This window comes from Parasteatoda tepidariorum, chromosome 2 (genome assembly GCF_982258835.1).
Source record: "Parasteatoda tepidariorum strain Cologne lab strain chromosome 2, Ptep-v5.0, whole genome shotgun sequence".
NCBI lineage: Eukaryota > Metazoa > Arthropoda > Arachnida > Araneae > Theridiidae > Parasteatoda > Parasteatoda tepidariorum.
Window position 1 is genome coordinate 13,699,228 of NC_141756.1, and position 13,957 is coordinate 13,713,184.

Sequence of the window (13,957 nt, forward strand, 5' to 3'; positions counted from 1 at the left end):
AAATTATAGCACAGTTTGTTTCAGCTTTTAGTTGCCCACTAGAGAAAAGATTCATTCAGAAATTTGTAATTATATACGTTAACGTTTTCATGTTTATGACTGTTCACACGCTTGATATTTTAATTTTTTGTTTGCCATAGCGAAAGAGAAAGAAGGACATTTTTTGTTGCCGTCTGAAAGATTGATAGATTACATTGATTGATGATTGATATATATAATTATTTTATATTTATTAATATTATTATGTTCTTACCTGTATTATTATTATAGCAATGAAATATATTTTATTTTGTTGATTAATGTTCAAAACCAAAACCAATTTTTTTTCAGAAAAAGCTTCCTACGCTCCTTCTTCTTACTACGGTTGGCAAATAACGCGAATTTTAAAGCAAATATAAAAATGTTATTTTCCAAAAAATTAAATTTAAGTGAACTAAAATGTTTATATAGATAGAACAAATTTAAATTATTTATCTAAAAAGTGTCTTTTTAAAATAATATTTATAAAATTTGTTAACTAGTGTAAATTCAATATAAAACTTTAAATCTTTACCTAAAATCGTTTTATTGTTTGTTGAAAATTTTTCAAAAGAAAAATCAATTACTTTTTATTTGTATTTCTTTAAAAGAAACTTGTAATCTCATTAACAATTTATTTTTAACGCTGTTTCTCCGACGAAAAAAAAATTGTTTTCATACAATTTAAAGCAAACATCAAATTTTAGATATTTGTTTTCACGCAAAAAAACATTGTTTACTAAAACTGTTTGATTTTTAATGCATCCAAAGCAAATTTAATTAAACTTTCAAAAAGAAATACTTGAACGATTTTCTTAGCAAGTTGCATTTACGAAAAAAGACAAGGCATAAAATTATTAACGATAAATTGTTTATCTCAAATTTGAAATAACAAGAAATTTAAGAAAAAAAACTTAAGAGCTTATAGATACTACTTAAACGAAAAACTGCATTCAATTATGCGTTAGAGTGGGTCTGAAAAATCAATTTTTGAATTTCAGAACGCTTTAATGATAATTTGCCAGTTTTATAAAATAAAAATTGTATAAGAAATTTTAAAATCGGTTAAGAGCTTCCGTTCGCACATCTTGCATGAAATTAATGAAAATTTGAAAAAAAATCCCGCCTTTTTCAAATTATTTAAATTTGGCTAAAACTTCTGAATTAAACACGTTTAAGTTTGTTGTGTGTCTTTAATAGTTTGAATAACCTAAATAAATTAAATTATGATTAATAATATATTTTTTTACGTTCATGCAAAATTTTAGAAAAAAAGTTCGTAGTTTTTTACTTTAATTTTTCAATGTTTATCTCTTCTTGCATTATGTTAGATCAGAACACCCTATAAGTCACCATGTGATGATGATTGCACATCGAGATCCACCTACACTTTACCCACTCAACAATTCAGTTTTTTTTACGTGGTTTTTGCATTATATTTACAACTGAGTTGCACATCGAGATCCACCCACACTTTACCCAATTAACAATTCAGTTTTTTATGTGGTTTTTACATTATATTCACAACTGTATTGCACATCGAGATCCACCAACACTTTACCCAATCAACCATTCAGTTTTTTATGTGGTTTTTACATTATATTTACAACTGAGTTGCGCGTCGAGATCCACCTACACTTTACCCAATTAGCCATTCAGTTTTTTATGTGGTTTTTACATTATGTTTACAACTGTGTTGCACATCGAGATCCACCTACACTTTACCCAATCAACCATTCAGTTTTTTACGTGGTTTTTACGTTATAACAACTGTGTACAAATACACTCTATAACAAAAAAATCAACGCAGCAAGAAGGAGTTGTCCGATTGAAACGAAAATCAGTGGATACGAAGACAATGTACAGAATAGTAAATGATAAAAATTTCAGAACAATTGAATAATTTATTGCAGAGTTACAGTAACAAGTTCAATAAGGTGTTGACCCGCCTCTAGCCTGGATACAAGCTGCCACACTGCGTGGCATGGACCGATAAAGCTCCCGGATGGTCTCTTGTGGTATTTCCTGCCAAATTCGATCCAATTGTCAAACGAGGTCATCAACATTCCGTGCCAGATGCAATCGCCTTCCCATCATATCCCAGACATGCTCGATGAGAGAGAGATCTGGTGATCTGGCAGGCCAAGGAAGAGTTTGACAAGCTTGCAGACAGTTCATAGCAACACGTGCCGTATGTAGTCTTGCATTGCTCTGCTGAAAAACCAGCCCAGGGCGCTGCAAAAGGAACGGTAGCAAAACAGGTCTTAGGATGTCGTCGACGTACCGCTGTGCAGAAATTGAACCTCTAATGATTACCAAAGGGGTCCGGCTGTCAAAGGAAATGGCACCCCAGACCATAATGCCTTGTTGAGGGCCGGTGTGGCGTGCAATAGTGAAGGCAAGATCCCCCCTCTGCCCTGTGCGTCTCCAAACACGTCTTCGATGATCGTCAGGACACAGTTGGAAGCGAGATTCGTCGCTAAAGACTATGCGTCCCCAGTCGGCATCATTCCAGCCTGATCGAGCCATGCACCACTGTAATCTGGCACCAAGAAGCAATCTGATGATTGCTTCTTGGTGCGTTGATTTTTTTTTGTTACAGAGTGTATTTTCATTGAGTAAGGTGTGCTTATTGTATTTTAAATATAGTATTTTACTTTACTGTATTTCGCTTATTGCATTGATAAAGGTTTCTTTTGTATATCTACTACAATTTTAAAGTCTGCTTTTTGGAAAATAGAAGATTAACTGATCTCGATCTAACTAGCTAGTGTTGCTCGGGCATATATTTCATCTCGGATATATCATGTCTAATCTCATGCTAACTTATTTTTTCGAAACCCCTGTCACAAGTTGACAAGTTTGACACAAAGAAACTTAGGTATCTCTCTCCTTCCCCAGAACTGACGAGTGATTTGATAACATCTTAGTTTAAGTCATGCAGCATTAGGGAAGGTTAAACCACAACAAAATTCTGATAAATGATTTCAGAGTAATCCGAAGCTTAAAAGTTAATCTTCAGTAGTACGGATCTTTACTCAAATTCGTGTCTGCAACAATATTTGCAGCTCATCACAAATGCAATCATTTTGAGGCATCGTCCAGAAAATTTTGCAAATCATCATCCTGTCTTAAAAAAGCCATACATCAATTATATTTAAGTGTAGATTATTTGAATATGCTGATAAATAAGGATTCTAAAAACATTGTAGACAATGACAAAGTCTTGAATATTTATTTTTTCAATTACTTACATTATTGAATAAATGATTTATTAATTTTTTAAAATAAATTTTGCGCAACAAGTAAAATTATTTATTTAGTAATAAAATTGACATTGGTGTGTAAAAATATTCCCAAGGAAGTAAAAAAAAATATCCGAACAGAGTATTCATACTTGTGTAAAACAAACAGTATTCAATAATATCTAATAGTATTCACAAAGAAATAAAAAGATAAAGAGTATCCATATAGAAGTAGGAGTATTTATTTTAAGATTAAAATTATTCATATCAAGTAAGAATAGTCACAAATGAACGAAACTATTCGAATATAAACGCAAATATTCACTTCATGGAAAAAGTATCACATATTTATGTCCATAGAAATTCAGAAATAATGTAGAAGATCATCTAACAAACACATGCTTTTTATTTTTCAGAAAAAAAGTCTTCATTTATCAAGTAAATTCCAAATTTAACTTATAATAATAATAATAGCTAAAAAAACTAATTATTTCTTGAGGTGAAATTTAATTTATCTCTACTTATTAAGTATTATCTCTACTTCATCATTACAATTTCTGATATTTATTTTTTTTCTTGCATATCTATAAATATTTTCCTCGAAACTAAACAACAAAATATCACTTCTTTTAAAAATACGGCTTTTTCAAAATTAAATTTCTCAGCTACTATTCGACAGATTTCGCACAAATTTTGTATTTTGCATTTAAAAATGCAACTTTAAAATGATGTAAAAAATTGCATACCTTACAGTTCAAAATTTCTTCGGATTATTACTAAATTAAATAATAATAAACATTTATTAAAAGTTATTCAAAATTTCTTCGGATTATTACTAAATTAAATAATAATAAATATTTATTAAAAGTTATATTTTATTTTGCGTACTGTACAGAACTAAAGAACGATTCACGTATTATAAGAACATAATCACAGGAATAAAGTTTCTACTGATGCGTCTATAATTATGATGAAAAGTAATTTTCATAATTAAACAATATAAACATGTAAATTTTAACTTTTAAAATTCTTTTCAGATAAAAAATAACTAATACAAATTGATTTAGCTAATAAATATCAACATAATTTAACAGTCATCTTTAATATTCCCTGTGATATATTCTCTCTTTATTAACGTAAACTTCAATCTAAATATGTTCACAATTTTTTTCCGCTATTTATTAAAAATATTAAATACCACATATTTTCAAGAAATCAAAATAACTCTGAATATAAAATATGCAATACATTTGAAATTTATAAACCTCTTATAACCACACGGCCTACATTTCCTAATTAGTTTCAGAAAATTCGACATTACCTCTCGTATATTGCCTTAAAATTAATAAAGAACGAAGAAGACATATTATTTTTGGAGCAAAATTAAACGAAGTCAGATTATTTTTCTCTAGCAAGCAAAGGGATAATTTGGCGAGATAAGTAGGCGAAAGAAAAGACGGAAAGAGTTATTAAGAACGAAAGAGCTGGTTCGGTGAATATGATATGGCTGTTATCAAATACAGTACTTGGCTTCAGAAAAGATAATTTTCCGGAGAAACTTATTGATTCTCGGAGGTTTAATTCCGCCAAGTAACAAAAGGGGAATGAAATTAAATTAAACCTTTTCAAACAGAACGATGAAAATTAGAAGATGCTTGAGGATTTTGACTTACAATGTACCTTTTGTCAGCGAATATCGTTATTTTCTACGATAGAATCTGCTTCTTCGTAATTGCTCTGAAATTCAAATCTGTTTTGAAAAGAGACAGATTTTTATTGACGATCTGAAGGAAAATGCACACCAATTATTGTTGATAGAATTTTAAAATTATTTTATCTAGATTTACTGCCAAAGGTTTATTGGATGTAATAATCATTCTGTACTAAAATTAAATTAAATAGTAATAATTACAATGTACTTTTATTAACAGCCTTAAAAATAGTTATAAATATATAAGTTACTATCATTTATCACTTAGAAGTAACTATTATTTGAATTATACTTCCATTTTTTCCAGATTTTTCTGTTAAACATTAATAGACGTTAAATTATTCATAATTGTTTTCGAAATGGTTTTTAAAATCCTAAACAGCTTAAGGAGTCGAGAGGAAACAAAACAGATTTTTCATAATAAAATTTGGCACTTAAATTTTGGCATTTAAATTTTAAATTTTGGCAATAACTTTTGCTCTTAAACTTTTGCTATTAAATTTAAACTTATTATTCTAATAATATAAATGGAACGATGTTTTGTTCATAGCATGCAGCAGAGAAAATGAAACAAAATGAGGATATCGATAGTTCAAGAAAAAAACTATTGTAACAAAATGAGTATACAATGTTAAAATTACTATAAAATTCAGAGTTTGATATTTAATTAAAATGACTAAATACATGTACAATATAAACCCAAACGTTCAGCGGAAATTACATTTGTTGTGTGCAAATTTTAAAATTTTCAAGTTAATCGGATAAAAATTCTTGAGGATATGGAAAGTGAAAGTATAAAAAATTTGCATATACTAAGTATAAAACAAGCATAAACTTGTGCAAAAAGATTATAAAACATGCATGAACAAGGTTAAACTAACTATAAATACTTACCAACATAAATAAGACATGTATGTTTTCGAAAAATACAGTGAAACTTCCAGTAAAGACCACCACTATTTACGACCACTTTTGGGAGGCAAGAAATTTTATCCATAGACTTTGTGTTAAAGAAAACCTTTAGGAGAGATTATTAAAACCTTTTCCAGTAACCGGGTAAACATCTGCATTTATTTTTTCAACCAAAAAATAAGTAGATTAAAACTCATTCAAAATATTTGTGTGGGGCTCTTAATTAGAGAGCTCTTTTTGACGATACGACCTCATAATGTTGTTGTTGCTTTTGTAGTTCATTTACATCGCACTAGAGCTGCACAATGAGCTATTGGCGACGGTCTGGGAAACATCAGTGAGGATGATCCGAAGACATGCCATCACAATTTTGATCCTTTGCAAAGGGGATGGCACCCCCGCTTTGGTAGCCTGACGACCTGCACGCGAAGTCAAGCACTTTACGATAGAACAGTTTAACGAGGACCAATACCGCACACCCTCGGTACCCACACTGACTGATCCAAGTGGCCACCCACAAGCACACTGACCGCAGCCAGTGATGCTTGACTTCGGTGATCTGCAGGGAACCGTTTCGTAATGATCTGTTCACTGCGGGACCCTCATAATGCAACCAGAGTGCACTAAAGTGCAATGATTTACTTTTAGAGTGGAGAGTCAAATTAGAAACGGGAGTTATTTTAGAAAAAATCATCTTCTCAGACAAACAAACCTCTTCTCATCTTTTAAAACGAACTAATTTTTATGATATAAAATTAAAATTCAAACTAAAACAAAAAGCGTAATTATTTATTTACTATAAATAGCATTATCATTCATAATTAGTAAATTTTTTTTTACACATAATTATATCAGTTGGGATCATTTTTATAGACGCCAACGAAATAGGCATTTCCGCACCAAGAATGACACTGACTAAAACTAAAATTGTTTGCGAAAAATCATCTACCTACGATAACAAATTTGAAGTCAATGGAGGTAACCTCTAAGAATGACCAACCTTTATCAACGACCATTTTACTGTGAAACGGATAGTGGTCGCTCCCTAGAGGTTTCACAGTATTTTTAGGCTAATACTTAAAAAAAAAATTATATTTCTTTGTAAAAACTTATGCTTATTTTACCTACAAAAGTATTAAAGAAAAAACTGTATATTTCTTATTTTTATGAGTTTTAACTGAAGCTTTATAATAAATTCAGTCTATTATTGAATTGTTCGAAAAACTGAAAATGCTTGAAAATTCTGCATAGCGGGAATTGTCGCATGTCGCATTAACTGAGAAGCGTTATTTACTTTATATATTATGTGACTGTTTTTAATAGGAAACCTGTGTTCTTTAAAATTGTTATGTACACTGCTCAAAAAAACAAACGAACCATCCTGAATAACTTTTGATCTAATGACCAGACCTTCACGTTCTAGGTACTCAATCTTAATAGTTTGAGGGAGTGAACTCAAATAGGTCAATTAATAAGTACAGACGATATTATAAGTTCCAGAACCAGGATCAAAAACAAACCTTTTTTTCAATGGATTCTGATTTCTGACCCCCGAAATATAGGAGGTAGCTGCAATTCGGAAAATATGGTCCAATAGTTTGGTCAGGAAAACTTTCCAAAGTTTAGATTTTTAATGTTAATTTTACTTTTCGTATTTCACCATATCTCGGGAACTTTTTAAGCGAATTGAAAAAATTTCACACACAATTATAAAATTCGTTTAAATTCCATGCAAAAAATGTCTTTTTTGTTTGGCATTTCTTATTATTTCATTTAAGAATGGTTAAAAAAAATTGAACTGTAAGGTATAAAATTTTTGCATCATTTTAAAAAATGTAGTTTTATAAGGCAAAATACAAACTTTCAGCAAAATTGGTCGAATAGTTCCTGAGAAATCGAATTTTTGGTAACTGACTTTTTTGAAACTCAATTTCTCAGGAACTATTCGACCAATTTTGCTGAAAGTTTGTATTTTACCATATAAAACTACATTTTTTAAAATGATGCAAAAAACTGTGTACCCTACAATTCAAAATTCCTTCGACCATTCTTATATAAAATAATAAAAAATAATACATATTTACTAAAAGTTATTTAATGCATGAAATTATCTTTAAAATTATCTATATAATTGCGTGTAAAAATTTATCAGTTCAGTTAAAAAGTTCTCGAGATATGGTGAAATACACAAGAAGTAAAATTAAGGGAGTCCAACCTTTGGAACGCTCTCCTGGCCATACAATTGGGGCCATATTTTCCAGATTGTAGGTACACCTTATATTTTGTGGATCAGAAATCGGAATCCGTGAAAAAAAGGTATGTTTATTCAGAGAAAATACATTTTTTTATTTCAGTTCGTAACTTAAATTATTGTCTGCACTAATTATTTAGCATATCTGAGATCACCCCCTTGTGTCATTAAGATTTAGTTCTAGAATGTTAAAATCCGATCATTGGATCAAAAGTTATTCAGGGTGGTAAATTTTTTTTTGGCGTACTGTACATGTATGTGTTTTGCTCTTTAAAAAAAGCGAAGAAAATTTCATTCAAAATACAATAAAAATAATACATTATATATTTTGGAACAAATGATTTTGCAACTTTTCTTTTCCGAATATGTCTATTAATATGCGAGGTACAATTAAGACGAAATCCAAAATTTTTCACTTAATATATATTTCTATATGTTATTTTTCGATTCCTACTAACTTTGCATTTTAAAATCAAATTTTAAAATAAACTTTTTGCTTGCTATTTAAAGTTGAAATTGATCTCTTCCAAGCTACAACTACCTGTTGTAGCTTGGGACATTCATTTAAAAAGAAAGTATTAAACAAAAAATGTAGTTATAAAGTAAAAATTTTTCAGAGCTTAAAAGATTGCAACAGATTAGAACATTTTCCCTTGTTTCTGAACAAAAAAATTTTTTAAATGGCGGGCACTTAGGATGGACTGTTCCATTGGACTGTTAATGACAAAACTGCTACTCTCTTCTCGTTACCCAGTGGGCACCTGTGGCGAAGTCACGGCGGTGGAGCAGCGTCGCCCAAGTCACACAACCACAAACCCCGTTTATAGGGCGGGTCACATTCACACAAAGGATAAAGGACATAGAGAAAGAAATATCCATGCCCTGAGCAGGATTCGAACCCGCAGCCATCGGCTCCGCAGTCAGGCACGCTAACCACTAGGCCACCTGGTCGGCCTAAAAATAATTTAAATGCACAGAAAATCAAGTTCTATCTTGAAATAATGTACAAAATGCTTTAATATTTCAAGAACCTATCACTGCATGGTTTTTAAAAAATATTCCAACTGTTTTGAATATCATTATTTTCTCATCATTATTTTCTTATTAGCTATCATTATTTTCTCATAATTAAAACAAATAAAAAAACATCTTCTGTTACTTTCTCGGACCGAAACTTAAAGTCAATGCTTTTACCTCAATACGTTTTGGCCCACAATTTGGAACTATATTTGGATCTGTATTACACTTTAGAGAAAAAAACTGTCACAACTCTGCCTAACAAATACTTTCTAATACGTGAGTACCTATAAAAAATCTGATATTTGATAAATATTTTGTAACATGTATTTGCATGCGTTATTTTTTTTTCTCTGGTAATAGTCGTAAAGTGTTATTTAAAAGATACTGCTACTATTTAAATTTACTAGGCAATACCTGAAAGCCAATATGGTTTAATATACAAGGAAGCATATAATAATTTCGAATTTATCCTGATAATGAATAAGACAAAATGACTAAAAGCCAAATATTCTGAAATGTAGTTAGGAACTAAGGCTAGAATTTATGTTCAGACCGGATAAAGGAAATAATAACCGAAACTTTATGTCGTAACGAACTAGAGAAAGATGGGGATTGTTGCTTTCATATTGATTTAATTCTCCGAAGTGCCGTACGAGGGCGGTGTTTCGGGGGGGATGGGAGAGAAATCGTTAGATAGACTAGAATTTAGATCCTTTGTTTACATGGAATGGTATAGTATCTCGTTGAATCTCGCGTAGAATGTGATTTGCCGAGAATGAAGCAACAATCATTTACAGCACTTGAATTTGAAGCATAATTCACTACAATTACTCGTTCAATATTACGATATAATCTCTGTCAATCTTTATCAAAGCAACTATTGTTAAGAAAATATTTACTAAAGATTTAAATGTTAGGAAGAACGGGGATAATACTATTTGCTAGATACTATTTGAAGGAAAAACATTTTATTTCACTAAATTTTTTAAATTAACGATATTTTTTTAAAGTGAATAATTATTTTAAGATATTGCTGGATGCTAAAAATTAAACCTAATCTATGAAATTATAATACATATAGAAAAAATTAAACCACATTCACAAATGTTTTTGTAATATGTACTTTATTTACAAATTTTCAAGTGAACTATTTTTAACCTTTAAGTTGATCTGCAAATGTGTCACATAAGTTTTGGCTTCGCATCACATTTGATTTACTAATACCTTGTCCCAGTTCAGGCTCACGTGTATATTTTTAAGGCTTCCAAACTATTTTGAGACTTTAAACACTCTGGTCATCAAAATAAACCATAACAAAATCATGTTCAAGTCTGGGGAACAAGGCGACTATTCTTGAGCAGTAAGAAAGCCCGGAAAATGCGTCGTGAGTGCTTTTTATCGGAGTGAAGAGTCAGAATCCTATTGGGTAATTCACTTTTGTTTTCCTAACAGCTATTGTGACTAACGAAGCATAAAATAAACCAAAATGGGGTTGTGATATGTGGAAATGAAAATACTTGGTATAAATTATATCCGAGTTATTTCACGTTATCTTGTATAAGGAAGTTTCCAAGAAATTTTATTTAAGAATTGTTATTTAACTATACATTTCATTTTATAGGGATGAAATTTACGCAGTCAATTAGGATTAGAGAACATAGAATGAGCGTGTATTTCCTTAATCTTTTTTGCAATTTAAAATTATTTGACTAAGGTTTTCATTTGTTCATTTATCACGGACTGATCATTACTCCACTTTTTATCCATCCATCCACTGCATCGCTGCTTTGCAACATCTGATTAATCTGTCTTAAATTGTATATCATTAGTATAATTTCTAAATAAAAAACGAAAATTTAATTTTTTTTCAGTTTAATTTGGAAGTTAAATCAAAGTTTGCTCATACTTAATTCTATTTTAAAACGCTCTATTCAAATTCAAGGTCAATAAAATTCCTAAATTGTTATAAAAATAACTCTCTATTCTTTTATCATCATCATAATCATTGTTGGCCAAACAGCCCAATGTGGGCCAATGCCTTCCCCTGAAGATTTCTCCATAACGACTTTCGATTTATCTTTTATCACCAATTCTTTTCACTAGTTGCAAGAAAATCTGATCTGAGTCAGCTCATCTTAACCGTGGCCTTCCCCGCTTTCTTGTTAAAGTGGATCTAAAAAGCAATATCTTTTTTATTGTATTGTTATCACTCATTCGAATCACGTGGGTCACATATATTTCCCGCAGTTGGTCACAGTTTTGCCCAAAGAAATGTTCGCTTGGAATGAAAACATTTCTGTAGATAGTCTCTATTTAAATTTTTTTCTAGAATTTCCTTAGACTCAAAAAAAATTTTTTTATTGCAAATTTAGTAACACAAATATTGAGTGAAACTTTTTAATCTAAAAAAGGCTGTATCCCATTCCCAAAATGTGAGGTGTGAGGGGGCTAAAGCCCCCTCTATCTCCCTCAGTTTTGTGGTACCTGTGTAATATATTCGATTAAGACTGCAAGCAATTAAAACATTAAATTCTAACTTTTTTCCGCTTTTGAAACAAGTCAATTCGTGTGTTAAATTTATATGACAGTTGTTCTTTTTCAGATATGTAGTTGCGTAAAGAAATAACCATTCTCACTTTTTTTTCCAGAAATGAAGCCAAAAATGAAGTTTTATCGCCATCGAAAAGAAGAAAAATAAAGAAATGCTGACACAGATGAAAATTCGTTATCTCTTTGAGAAAGGTGTATTGATTAAAGAAGCTTCTATTCCTTGAGAGAAAAAAAAAGAAGGAAAGAGAAATATCAAGCACAAATCGCTAGTTACACATTTTGACTTCATTTGATATGTGTTTTGGAAAATTAATACGTATCTTAAAGATTATTTGTGAATCAAGTTTCAATGTTTAAAGTATTGTTAAATCGATGGTATACGTTGTGCTAGGGTATACTTTGATAAGATGAGGTAATAACAAAAAAATAATTAAATAAATAAATGGAAAAAAATGAAATAAAACTAAACACGTCAATGAATTACAAACCAAAATGCGTAAATGGGCATTCTACAGTTACAGTTTTATAAACAAGCACCCAAGTTTTCTGATAGTGTGAAATTTCTCTTGTATTAAAATTGGTGATATTTTGAAATATTCAACGTTCAATACCTTCAATTTCTTCACTCGGTGATTTGGAAAAAAGGGTACCAGCTCATGCATTGTCCAAGTCGTCTGATCTGGGTCAAAATTACGTGGTACGGGAGAGTTTGATAAAACGGGATAGTCGGACAAAACGGGATACGTCGCCTAGGGACCACCCTTATGAAAAAATCGAGGTATAAATGAGGTATAAACGAGGTATATTTTAAAGGTATAAAGGAGGTTGTTATTTAAATACGTCGTAAAGGTTGAAAAGGGTGCAAATGAATACCTCAAAATCAACCTAAAATATACCTTAAATATACCTCCAGAGGTATATATGTTTCAGCCTGAAGTATATTTTTTTACACTTGTGGAAGTATTTATTCAACAACCTAAGGTGTGTCATTTTACACTTCAGGTTATTATAAATCAACCTCAGGTGTATTTTGTTCGACATCAGGTAATTGTTTTTCAACCTCAGGTATATAATTTTATGCTTGTAGAGGTATATATTTTTCAACCTATGGTGTGTCATTTTACACTTCAGCTTATTATAAATCTACCTCAGGTGTATTTTGTTCGACATCAGGTAATTGTTTTTCAACCTCAGGTATATAATTTTATGCTTGTAGAGGTATATATTTATCAACCTGTGGTGTGTCGTTTTACACTTCTGGTTGTTATAAATCAACCTCAGGTGTATTCTGTTTTACCTCAGGTAATTATTCTTCAACTTCAGGCATATAATTTTATGCTTGTAGAGGCATATATTTTCAGCCTAAGGTGGGCCATTTTACACTTCTGGTTGTTATAAATCAACCTGAAGTGTATTTTCAACAATTGGAAAGGTTATTTTTAATTAGAGCCATGTGCTCCATGTTCTACCTTAAGTTATTATTTCGTAACCTCAAGTATATATTTCTGTATTTTTAGAAGTGTTAATTTATCAACCAAAGATGTTTTTTTTAGCACTTACGAAGGTGAGGTGTTATACGGACCACCTAGTTTATTAATTTTCAGACTCACTATATAAAAAATATAATATATATATAAAGATATTATATATAATGAAGAATAATGTACATTACATTTTTTTCACTAGTAGAGATCATTTATCAACCTGAAATTTTTAATATTAAACCTTCGGCAGTAATTGCTTCTTTTGTTAAGCTATAAAAGAAGATTTCAAATGCATAATTCTTCTATAATTTTAATAGATTGATTTAAATCATCTTAAAATAACACTTATCCAAATTCCACAGTTAGTAAAAATTATTTATGGGAACTCATACTCGTATTTTTAGAAGATAGTTGTCTAAGGTGCTTGAATTTTTAAAGCTATAAAACTACAAATTGAAATAATTAGTCAGCTCAAATTCGAAGTACTTTTATTTAAAACTAAAATTTCACTTTTTTTACAAACCAACAAAATTATTTTAAATACTGTTTCCGTCTACATGTTGAAACTTGTAAATATTGGAACCTAAAAGGAAAAAAAATATAAATTAGTAAGAAAGTCATATTTACAATAATGGTGGCAGGTCTTAAAATATTAGAAAGTATTTTTTTTATGATTTAAATTAACTGGATGAAATTAATTTTCCTTTTCAGATAAATATCTTCTGCCATTTCTATTCAATCCTCGTAGCTAAAAAGCATGACATGT